The sequence below is a fragment of the Carassius gibelio genome, chromosome B16, assembly GCF_023724105.1.
Source record: "Carassius gibelio isolate Cgi1373 ecotype wild population from Czech Republic chromosome B16, carGib1.2-hapl.c, whole genome shotgun sequence".
Taxonomy (NCBI): domain Eukaryota; kingdom Metazoa; phylum Chordata; class Actinopteri; order Cypriniformes; family Cyprinidae; genus Carassius; species Carassius gibelio.
The window spans coordinates 26,978,728-26,992,064 of NC_068411.1; the positions used below are offsets into that span (position 1 = coordinate 26,978,728).

General features: G+C 35.5%; 1 long non-coding RNA gene across 1 annotated transcript; it reads right to left on the minus strand.

Annotated features, from left to right (window-relative positions):
- Positions 1-11,686: 11,686 nt before the first annotated feature.
- Positions 11,687-12,977, minus strand: LOC127974345 (uncharacterized). The gene is made up of 4 exons (XR_008157275.1): positions 12,864-12,977; positions 12,635-12,778; positions 12,345-12,458; positions 11,687-12,241 (listed from the first exon to the last, which is right to left on the minus strand). It is a non-coding gene; the product is annotated as an uncharacterized LOC127974345 (long non-coding RNA).
- Positions 12,978-13,337: the final 360 nt, after the last annotated feature.

Below are 13,337 nucleotides of genomic sequence, written 5' to 3' on the forward strand. Positions count from 1 at the left end.
TTATATAATGCAGTGGGATTTTTAATAAAGTGTCTAACTACATTCACTCATCTGCTACTTAAAATGGCTATGCATATAGTATAACTTGTTTTTTTGTCTGTTTGTTTTTTGCATTAAATTTAAATGATAAATTAAAATGCAAAATAAAAGCATTTTGACTTGTGGTTTCATACTTTTGTATCCTCCTAATGTTTAATTCAGATCAGATTAAAATACATTTGAGCATGTTTACCTTGCAAATATATATATATATAAATAACTGACTCATGAAATAAAAATGCAGATTTGTTGTAAAACTGAATGCATGAGAACTCTTGTTCCCAGCGTAGAATAGCTCTTCCAGCTTTTATCCTTTTTCTTGAACTCAGTGACATTTGAGGCAGAGCTGGCCCAGGTCATGTTTTACCTCCTGTGAAAGGAGAATATTAACATCACGAAGAACTTGAGACATGGAAAATGTCCTTTTTGATTCCCAGCCGATAAGAGCAAATATCAGCCTTTCTGTTCTAAACAGGATGTTATTGCACGGCTCTCTGATTTCACAAGACCATTGACCCACAATCCTCTTCTACTTTTATAACATTGCCATTTAAAGCATTTCAGAAATGCATCTGTAAGCGAGGATGTCACAAGGGTCCAGCAAATATCTGTCTTTGTGAATAAAATGTACAGATCTCAAGGAAAACTGCACAATTCAAATTACTTGCACAGAGAAAGAAAGCGCTTATTCAGTTGCTCAATGATGCCATCTAGCTGTTCAGCATCCAGACGCAACTGGAGATGCTCATTTCACCAGAGAGACAATAATAGAAATAAATGTGTGCATTACACTGATCAGTATTTGTATTCACTCTGTCTTTTGTTCTTGGATTTCTCCAACTTCAATTATAAGAATAGCATTAAAATATCAATTAATGCCTTCAGTGCTAAGTCGATTTATTCATTCGAAATAAACATCAGATTGCTGCAGTAAATGATTTCTGGAACGTATTGCAGCTGGGGACGGCAGAAAGCAGTTTGTGTGTGATTATCGGCTGACACGTGTTTGCAAATCTTTTAATTACACCGACGAGCAGTGGATTCAGAAGGTTCACAGGACGTACTGTAACTGGTGGAATCCAAAACCATGTGTTTTATGATTTACGTTCACCCCACATTCTTCAAATGCATTTCGAGACAAAATCACTAAACAGACAAGGAACATATCCATAGCAAAATCTCTAAATACTACCTTCCTGAGAATAAACATAATAAGAATTCATATATTTATCAACCAAGCAATTTCCATTTACAGGGAACTAAGCTTGGTGGTTTGCACCAGTAAACATGTCAGTTCAAATGTTCACAATGTTATACTCTCTACATTCAATACAATTGCATGTGAAAAAACTAAAACAAAGTACAAATAGTAGGTAGATTATATAAGTGAGCAAATCAATTAAAGGAAATGCAATGAATGCAATACATTTAATGCATTTCACAGCATAAGCATTTTAAAAAAATGCATTTCAGAATGAAATGTACAGTAATTCAGTGTCCTGTAATTTTAGCAGTAATGTTAAGCAGCAATATATTTTTCATACTGAAGACTACTCAATATTCTGCCAGGTGTGCAACCGTGAAAAACTGATGCATGCCATATCAAATTGCAATGAATATCCAAAATGATATAAACTGACAATCCTGAAATAAGGTCCTGAAATAAATATGTGTACACTGAAGCAGTGGTTCTCAACTCATGGTTTATAGGTCTGTTCTGGAAAACAAATGCCAAAATGCAAATGCTAAAATGCAATTAGCCATATACGTTATATAAGTTTAATTGCAAAATGTTTAAAAAGGAAGAGAAAATGCTTTCCATATCTTCCAATAATATTAGACATTGTTAACGTCAAAGGCTGTGCACCCAATCGAACTGTACAGTGTTATGCAGCATGCAGTATGCATTTCATCGGTCACTGTAAAAGCGGCATTAACAGGTTGTGTGTCTTCTCAAAATTCTCAAAAACCATGAATAAATCTGTGCAAGTTATATATATATATATTGCTTAGACTACATAAAGAAATGGATTCCTTTGTAACCACAGTGAATCACTGAAATTTTAAAGTCTAGATGAAAAAAATAATAATTTCTATTTAACCCATGTTATGTTAGTAATGCATATTTCTTTCAGCCTATGCAGTTCATAAAAAAATTATTACAATTTTTGTTCATAGTTATAAATATGAGTAAAATATAGCTCCTGAAGTAAAACCAAAGTCCAAGTACCAGTCCAAAACCATTGCTATAAAAGCCACTGGCGCAAGTGCCAGAGAAAATAGTTCATTATAAAGATCCCCATAGCTTGGTTCTCAAACATAAAACCAAATTCAGCACAATAACACACCCTGAGAGAAACAGGTCTGCTCGAGTCCTCCTTGTGCACACAGTCAGCATCTAAAAAAGAGCTTCAGCAGAGAGATACTGTTAAAGAGCATGTAATACTTTCTTGATTTAAATGCAGTTTTTAATTGGATAGAGCCCCATTATTTTTCAATACAGAAAGGGCAGTGAGGCACGCAAAGCTCTTGAATATTTTTGCAAATCGTGTTCGACAGCATAATGATTAAGCATGGCACTAAATTTGCCTCACAAAATGAAAAGCAAACTTCATGCAAGGCGTAATTTAATTGTTCCCCTTCACATTTTCCGCCTCCCATTGTTGGAAGCCTTACATTCTGAGTCTCTGCACTGGTGCTTGACATGCCACTTTGTGACACATTCAAACCCTGTGACATTCAAGACACTTTACAGCACAAACATGCTTCAATCTATGCCGCGGCACAGAAATACATGCTGTGTTGTTGTGATTTACTCTACAAACCCAGCAATCAAGATCCAATGAAAATAAAATTGCTGTTAGAAAGATATTGAAACATGTATATTTTTTTCTAGACTTACTCACAGAAGCTTCTTTTTCACTTGCTCATGTTTTAACACAGGAAATGGGTTAAATCTAAAATAGCAATTGTACAATTAAAATCAGATATTACTTTTTTTTTCTTGTCATTTGAGTCTTTTGTGTAATTTAGGATGGTTCTGATTGAGCCTTTCTCTCTCAGTCCTCTGAAATACAGATAAATATTGCCATCTGCTGGCATCCATGCATGTATTCATACTAGTAAGGAGTATACTACAGTATGAGTTAAACGCAAAGTCAACATGAAATCTAAATTTCTTAATGCGTATTCCTGGTTTTATTGTGAAAAATGCCTTTGTTTTATCAAAATATAACTTGCTCCACCTTCCTTTTCAGCCTAAGGACTTATTTTTCAACCAGCCAGCTACAGTATATAATACCAATTTCTTAGAATTCAGTCAATTCCTGATACATAGAATCAAACTGCCCTAATTTTTTTTCTTTTATGCTAAACAAATTATGAAAGTAAAATGGTTTAGATACAGTGTTTCATGTAAGACACAGAAAATATTTAACTGTCTCTCAGTTTGTAAAAAAAAAAAAAAAAAAAAAAAAAAAATATATATATATATATATATATATATATATATATATATATAAATGAGTGGTGAAATGTGTGGAATTACACAGCATATTAGAGATTTTAAAAGCAAAATTTTTTTATTTTTCCGTATTATTCCATAAAAGTGCTATTTTATTTCACTAAAGATCAGGTTTGACAGGAGTCTACGGAATTTACTGCATTATTGAGATTTACAGAATTTACTGCATTACTACTTTTAATTACTTCTACTAGTTATACTATTAAATGTATTCATAGTGATTAATTGAAAATCAATATTTCAACCACTATATCTTGCTCTATCCAGAAGCATAAATAGTTAGAATAGTAGGATACTACCAAAAAAAAAAAAAAATTCAGTAATGGTTGCCAGATATATCCCGTAAACTTAACATGGTAGTAAAATCTGGCTTTTATACAAGCTGTGGTAAATATATTTAAGGTGCACACGTGTCATGCACCAAGGCTATTACAGGGCTCTCAAGTTTTGAACTGAGTTCAGAGTGAGATTTTGCCCGCGGTCGCGATGTCGGCAGGGGTTTGATGGGGACGGGTGTCTGATCTCATAAATGACACATATTCTTACAAATAAAATAATATTTATTTAATTCAGCATTTATTTGTGTGTGTGTGTGAGAGAGAGAGAGAGAAAAAATGGTCAGTGCTGTTTATAGTAGGTGTTGGTAGCTGGTTTTGAGGCCAGGGGTTGGTGGCTCCCATTTGAATCACTGTGGTTCCAGGCCAGCCATTTTTCACAGTTCCATCAAGTGCTAAACTGTTCCTGGTTTTGGTCTTGTTTAATCCCACCATGGAGAAAACCCTCTCAGCATAGGTATTTGAATGAGCAAGCACTAACACTAATGCAGCTATTTTAGAAATCCTCCCTGCTTATGTCCCTCACACCTTGATGGACACAGGAGTTATCTTGTCTGCAGACTAAGCACCAGTAAAAAGAGCTGGTGGTTCCCATTGTGATGAATGGCGATCGGGTTGACCACTCCTTCTTAAAGGAACACCTACAGGTGGCTGCTCTACATAACCCTCTCTTTTTCCCTGTTTCCAGTGGGTTCTCCACTGTTTCCTCTATGGTCCTCCACAGTCTCTTCCATGCACCCATCCTCTACTGGCACCCTAACTCCCTCCCCTACTGTATTCTCCACAGCCTCCTCCTCTGACCTAGCCACCTTTTTAGGGAGCTGGGCCCGCATTCATAAAGATTCTAAGAATCCTCTCAGAAAACTCTTAATTTAGCTTAAAAACTTTTACGTAGGAGTCTTAGCTTAAAAGCGATTCGGGACCGATCTGAGAGCAACTCTGAGTAAGGAAAAGACAAAAACGTTTATCTTAGTGAGGAGGCGGGGTTGAACCGGTTGCTATGTATGACACAATCTTTTGAAGACTCTGATTGGCTGGTTGTCCAAGAAGGAAAAAAAAGAGTGATTTTAAGTATAGGGTCTATTCTAATCCTCACTTTAAATTTACATGCGTAATTTTTCCTATTTGACCGTTCTCTCTCTCTCTCTCTCTCTCACACACACACACACACACACACACATTATATGTGTGTATATGAATTCTATTTTTTTATTTACCATGCTTTTAATTTCCTATAAGGTATTTGATTGGCTTAGAATGATAAAAATTGTTCCACTCTTTCCAATTACAGTGATTGCCGTCCTATGTAAGTGGCGGTTTGAGTGTTGGTTTTAATGTATCAAACATGGAATCAAAGCCAAGAAGAGCGAGAAAGCCAATCTGGACAGAGGAACAGTGTTTACTGTTAGCCCAGTTAGTGGATGAACACAAGGCCATTCTTAAAGGAAAATTCAGACACAGCAAGGGACAAGAAGCAGACATGGGAGCGTATAGGACAAACTATTAACGGTTCATTCCCCCTGCTTGTGTTCACCTATAAGCCTGCTATATTCATAAATGCAGTTTTTGGAGCCTGCAAGGTGGGAATCTCCAGTGGAAACTAAATGAACTGTGACACAATAAGATGTTCTGAAAGTGCTGTAATTGTTTGTGTGATCACTGCTTACAGAAGATTGTGACAGACCCAAATCATCACTATTGCATTGTTGCATGTTCCCAGTTGCCAAATATCGTAATGTAGTGATTACTTTAATTTATATATTAAATTATATTATATTAAATTATTATATAATCTATACCGTCTTATTAACTCATTGTCATCCATTGTCTGCAACACATTTCTTCTGCCTCTTCATCTTTCTGCCATTTTCTCCTCTGCTAAAGAAACTCTTAAGCCTCTTAAAAGTCCTCGTCTGTGCTCATAACAAATTTTACCTTAAGACCTCTTTTAAGGGATAAGATGCTTTCTGAATTAATTTTTTCTTTACTAGGATTTTTTTCTTTAATTTTAAAAGTAAACGCCCACATTTCTAAGAATTTTCTTAGAATTTTGTCACTAGGAACTACTTTTTGCATTAAGATTCTTTATGAATACGGGCCCAGATCTTTTAGAACAAAGCATGAAAGATTGCTCCTTTGCCTCTTCCCTGACATCTTTGAAATAGACGAATGCAATAATCAATATTATACATTGGATAAAATATAATGAAATAGCCTAGGCAAAACGTTTTGAAAATGGGGACCAGGATGAGGTGCAGTAAAAATAAAAGGAAAGAAAATTTTTTTTTTTTTTAAACTATTATGGATACTGCCATACAAGTATTATGGATAGGCCTATTATAGAAGTCTCTTATATAAAACTGTCAGAGTAGCCCCGCATCCTCTTCAACGTGTAACTTTGGCAATAAAAAAATAATAGTGGGCTAATAATAGGCACAAAAGCTACGGCCGACCACGTATAATGGCCAAAATTGCGTGCGTGTCGGGGTCATAATAACCATCAGACCAAAACATATCTTAGACTGTTTTTAAAAAATGTTAAATTAATATATTGATAAAAAAAAAACATATAGTGAAAATCTGTGTCATTGTCTTGACAAGTCTGTAACCGTAACGTTACCTACTTCAGCGAGCGTCTGGATCTGTGTTGCACACGAGCCTGTAAAAATCTTACCCGGATACAGCAATGCTATTTTCTGATTGGCTGATCGGTAGCTATATTTTTTTTATTCGATTAGCAGGTGCGTGTCAGGGCCTTCGGGGAACTCACTTGATTCCTCTACGTTACCTGTTTCACTGTTTAAAAAAATAGCGCCGCAACTTGGTGGGCGTTGTCCTCGTAATGTCTCTGCGTGAGAAATACAAGGTGTGGCGTGTGAGCGTGTGAACGGGTTGAAATGCGTGAGTCTCACGCCCAATGCGTGAGACTTGAGAGCCCTGGCTATTATATTTAAAGAGCCAGTAAGATGAAAATTCTAAGCTTCCTATCACTGTTTATAAGTCCTGCACATTAGGTTTAAATCCATCCAAGGTTAAAAAAACATTGTCATTTTGTCAAAATATCATTTTAAAATTACCTCAATTCTCAGAGATCCCCAAACTGTTCGCGCGAAGCTGTTCAAAAGATTCAGTTTCCTTAAACCCCACCTTTCGGTAGCATACTGTGTTCTGATTGGTCAACTAACATAGTCAGGTTTGATTGGTTGTTCCGCACACACCTCCACGGTAAACTATGAGTTAACATCTGTTTGGGGTGAATTATGTTTTATTCCTCTCATCGTGAAGAAAACAGTAAAATAAAAAGCTTGAACAGTCTTGCTGCTTTTTCTTCTGTGTGGGTGTATTCAAGCCGCGCGCTTCAGTTTGAATCTGAATAGCGCGTTCAGTGCGGGGGCGTGGTCACATTAGAATGAAGGGAGACATGAAAAACAGGTTGTTTTCATATGGATTACTTTATCACAGAATATCTGTTAGCAGCTCTTGTTTAGTTTTAAAGTAGACATGTCAAGCTTTCTATAGATATCTCTCTCATGTCTCTTGGTTGAGTATTCACGGAGTTACACTTCATTTTAATGATGTGTTTGTAAATGAAGATCAGCGCAGACAGGCTGCAGACAGCACACATACTGATAAGACGCTCGGGAGAAAACAGGCACATAACTTAATCATACTTCGCAGGTCAGAGTTCCGTTTCTCCCAAGACGGTAGGCGGAGATTATTATGCAAAGTGTTCCTAGTGACGTACATAGAGATGGGCAAAAGATTTGAAATCTATAAGGACTCGTTTCAGCGATTCAGAGTCGACTCCTTACTTTAGAAGCCAATACCTTTATACATCGTGTACTTTTTGGTTTAATTATTTGCACATTGTTTACACAGATGGACAGCTACATCATACACTGTAATACAGGTAATTTTTGATTTCTCATCTGTGTGGCTCTTTAAATCTGAAACCATTCAATTCTGTTACTCATGGTAAATAAATGTTAACTAAAATAAAAACGTAACTTTATTTCTTAACTTGATGCATTAAAAAATAACTAAAACTGAAAAAAAAAGAATGTTACATAAAACCCTAATATAAATAACTCATAAGGAAAAAATAAATAATGTTTAGTGTCGAACTGGGAATGACAAAAGATTAAAATGACAAATAACGGTAATTCACAGTAAAATTACATTAAATGTCCTGCTAGATTTATTAGATTTTCGCCTTATATAGTAAGGGAACATTTTAACCGCAGCATACTGTATCATTAAAACGACGACAGTGCATGTTATGGTCATAATATGAAAGCTACTTTGTAAGCGGCAGAGGCGTCAGTCTCGTCTGGCAGCTGATGATCATGTTATACGAATGCAAGCGCTTCGATAAACAAACAACACTTTCTGAACTCTCCCAGACTTGAAGAGCGAAAGTAAATTCTTATCCCTGTCTGCAGAGGCACAGTGTAGATGCCCTGGCTTTCTTAATATTTCATACTCTGATTACACTTCAAATCACCCTGTAAATCCTCTTAAGGCATACAGAATTGTTCAGCGTGTGTATGTGTGTGAGGGAGAAAATGAGTGAGAGAAAAAATAAAGATAAAGAGAGAGACAGAGAGAGGTTAGGTACTTATAAACCCTAAAGGCTTGCTTATCTTTCCGGCACATGCATCTTTGTGTCTCTCGTGCATGTCAGTTTTCTATTTTTTAACGCAGCAAAGACAAAGTAAGCTGCACAAGATGCTGTGACAGTGAAAAGACTTTCTCTGAACCGGCTGATGCAATTCACAGCTCTGAGGAGATTCCTGTGCAACAACAAAAAGACCCAACGGAACCATCAACAACAACAACAACAAAATAAATCATTATAGCCATTATTCATACACTCCGTCAAATCACTGCAAATAAAAAACAATGTTGCCAATGCAAATTAACCAATAAGCACAACAACAGCACAACTTTTTGGTGCCACTATAACCTAAAGATACACAAGTACATTAAGAATTTCCTGATTGAGCATAAGAAAAACTGTTCTTGGGTCTTCCTTACTATGAGTTTATGTCTTAACGCATAGGATGGAATATTAAACACACATTTTAAATATGGAAATCATTATTAGTCATAGTTATCTTTTAGGGATGTTGGCTATGAGCTTTTATTTACTTTTACTTTTTTTCATTGCTAAATATTCTGCATTTAAAAAAAATCATAAAAAAATAATTAAATAAATCCACAGATAAAATAAATAATCAAACAAACAAACTGTTTTAATATGTTAACAGTTCATATAGGTTTTAATATAGATTTTCCTATCTCCTTTTCCTTTAAAAACGATATTGTCAAATTGACTCCCCATGTAACCCCAATACATCACTGATCAATGACTTTAACCCCCGCCCCACCACCACGATCCTGTTCATTTTCTTGCCATTGTGTAAATAACTGTGTCTTAAAGTTTACGTGTCTGTGCATGTCTGATCATTAAATTAAACCAAAAGCATATACCATTTTTAAAAAGGTGCAGAGTTTAAAGGGAACTGCCCAGCAGGGATGACTCTTCAATAAGTGAGAGCTGAAAACAACATTTGAATTGACTAGACTTTATTAACCTACATTGACAAACAGCACCCCCGTGGGGTCATACAAAAAACTACTTCAAATAACCCACAGTAAATCTGTCCAAGTGTGGGGAATGCAGTTGATATTTTTTCATCAATTTGAGTTTATAATCACTGATTGCCGTTGTTGTTGTTGTTGTTGTTTTTTGTTCTAGAAGGCTAATATATCAATTAAGCCTAATATTGATTTAATCTAAAATAAAATAAATAAACATACGGCATATCAAACATATTTTCTGAAATTGTGATATGCTTATGTACAGCTCGATATAATAATAATAATAATAATAATAATAATAATAAAAATAATAATAATAATAATAATCTCTTCGATTGCCAAAAGAACACGTGTCAATACAGTAAAACAATGGCACAAATCACTCAGTGTCATACGATTAATTATACAACCATTAAAGGGACAATAAGTAACTTTTTAGGTATTTTATTATCTAAAATCAATATTTTTATTCATAAATATGCCCTCAATGGTGTACAAATACCTATGCCAATGTTTAAACTAATCCTTGTAAATGAAGGATTTATTATCTTTATATACATGGGACAGGTAGGTTGACGGAGGCTTCCATGTAGTTCCGCCATCTTGCAAAACTATAATAGCAGAGAGGGACAAAAAGTACTAAGCCAATGCGTTTCCACAACGCGTTTTCGGTCAGAGCCAGAAACGCAGGTGCAGAGCAGTGAGAGGCGCTTGAAACTGCACCGGCAAGTTTAAAAGTCTGGATTGCATTCTTATTATGGACCATACATATGCCGCGCCACAGGAGAAGAAAACATCGTCGCCAAAACAGTCAAAAATAGAACGTAAAAGGAAACGTGACCGTAGATTACAGAAAACAAGAGTTAATGTCGGGGAAGCTTTTTCTAGGTGGAAAGAGCTAATGCTGGATAAAGATTTCAAAAGAGACGCTGAAGTGGCCAGTTTTCTTCTCGACAGGTAAGTCAGTGTTACAATCTATATTACAATATTTTTTTTATATCTAACAATGCATATAATTCAGAAAATATAACAAATAAATTAGACATAACTACTAATTACAATATTTCATGTTTTCCACAGTCAGTAATTCATACTGTAACATTCGTTTGTTTATGGTCATGTTGCAGTTTGTTTGAAATAACACACCTGTTCACCTGAAGGAAAACTCGACGAAGTGCTATTAGAATACATCCTGTCAAAGCTTTTTGGTACATATCGCCTACCGTAGATGCAACGCGCATTTGAAAAAGCGAGGCGCTGGAGAGCAAAATTAGTTTGAATGCAAAATACAATTTCACCACTAGATGGGAGTAATTCCTACTCAGTGTCCCTTTAATTATACTCATTTTTACCTGGATGCAGGGAGTCATTCCCTCTAGCACTCACATGTGTGAAGATGAATTTATAAATTACACTGCCATCAATCCCATTTGTTGTCAGACCCTTGATTAATAGGTATTTTATCGATATTAAAGGTGCTGTGCAGGATTGACACAGAGTGGTTAAACTAGGTATTGCAGTCCAACTTCAAAATATTGGAGAGGGTTTTTTCACTAGGCTCCTCCTCCTCAGACTTGACGCACAAGCAGTTTTCCGCCAACTGGTGTGCCGAAATACAATTGGGTAAACTGGCAGTGGGCGAGTTTCACAAACCAAAACAAACACCGACCTCCCAGGCTGGAACGCACATTTTCTATAAGGAGAATAATGACTGTAGCATTTTATTTTCCAGATAAACAAGTATGATAACTTAGCATGTTTCTCAAATATCTTATGGTATTTTTATGCTTTAGTAGAGTCAAAATCTTACATACAGCATCTTTAAGTTTATGTTTGCCTGCTGTCAAAAGCAGCTTTGATGATAAACTAATATTTTAAGGTTGATTGGCCTGAATGGTTAGCATGCCTTGTCCTTCCTCTTCAGTCTCAGACCCAAGAATTCATTTGAATACTGATTCTGATTGGTTGGCTTGTAAAATTTGTGTAGTGAATGTAGTCTGTTCACAACTGATATTTGCCTTAATTTGCCTTGCTTTTCACTGACCCTGATGATGTTTCCTTAGGAGCCAAGTGCATTAACACTTGAAATAAATAAATAAATAATAATAATTGTGGATGCAAATGAAATGACACTGTTTGAATAGATACAGTTTCAATGGTTTCAAAATGCTTTATTTCACTCTTTGTTAAATTTGTATAATTCATTTTTTTATCTTTATGGTGGACTGTTATATTTAGGTCATTCTTTTTTCAAATCCAGTGTGGACAGCTAGCTGGTGGAGACATGATAAATAAAAACGACAGATGTGCATAGTAATTGTGTACCCTATCTTACCCCCATTGAAAAATAAAGAATTATCTTCAATTAACCAAGTATGTTTTCCTTTACCAAAACCAGTAGAGAGAAAGTAAAAAAAAGAAAGAAAAAAAGAAGAAGAAGAAGCACCATCATGATTATATGGAAATATTCTTAATTTACCACTACTACTACTACTAAAACTGGATGTCTATAAATCACAGAAAAACTCTAGAGATCCAAAAACATATCAGAGGGAAAAGAGAGAAAGAAGCGGCACCAGCAGCAGGAAGAGACTCTGTTTCAAGCACTGACCGCTGTTACACAGAATTCCTGCACAGCACGTCGTCTGAGCACCAGCCATAGAGCCCAGAGTATTTAATACACTATTCTCACAGATTACACTGTTCCCACATCCTTTTGTTTTTATGCCAGTTATACTTTCTGAAAAAAAAAAAAAAGATTGTTATGGTATACATGAGAGAAAAATAAAAGTAAACAAGCAGTTCTGTTTATGTAGAATATTTTGAATGGAGACTGTAATAACCTTTTATACTGAAGCACTTGTTCTCATCACCTGAGCAGGTCACAATTTTTGAGCAGTCTCTACTAAATAAGTCACACGTGTAACACATCATCCCGTTGGAATATCGTGGCATTGCTACACACATTATAAGAAAGAATGAAAAAGAGCATGTACGCTAGTTAGTGCAATGCAGAGATGAATCAAAACAGAACTAATCTGAGAAATATTAAAAATAAATTAATGCTATATTTGTACACTACAAAAATAAAATATGGAATACAACCATTGTCTGTTCTCATATATCTAGGTACCTGGTGCCTCTTCAGTGTTGCAGAGGTTAGTGTCGCAGCATTGGGGATTAAAGACTCTTTCGTTTTGTCCAAAGTTTATGTGGTCAATAACACACAAGGCAGGATCTGTGCAGTTCTTCTTACTGTTATATAATGGACCGCCATCTGCACAGACAATTAAAAAAAAAAACTAGATGAAGATTGTGTAAAATATATATATATATTTTTTTCATAATCATGGAATGCTTACTGCTGTATATGGTGACAGAGCCACACTCCAGAGGACATTTTGTTCGATTTTGCTTGCATTCTTCAGATGAACTGTCTTTGTATTTGCAGTGGTAACATCTCAGCGCGAGCACTGAAATATAAAGAGAATGTCATGTAACACACATAAAAAACATTAATCAGTTTTTGACACTCATTAAAATTACATAGGCTACCAAAGTTCATAAGTTTTTTCATATTGAATATTATCAACAACGGCTACAACAATGCATATATAAGCATCATGAAATGTTGAATGGTAAACATAAATAGATACACAACTAAATCATAGCATACCTGTGGAGAACCAAACAGTAATGAGAACCAGAGAGATGAACAGTTTCATGGCTGGAAGATTCCAAGAAAACCAAATAACAGGGTCAAATCAGTACGTGTCTGATTTCCAGAGGTGTACTGTGGTTTTTGAATTGTATCTTTTCCAAACTGTGGCTACGCA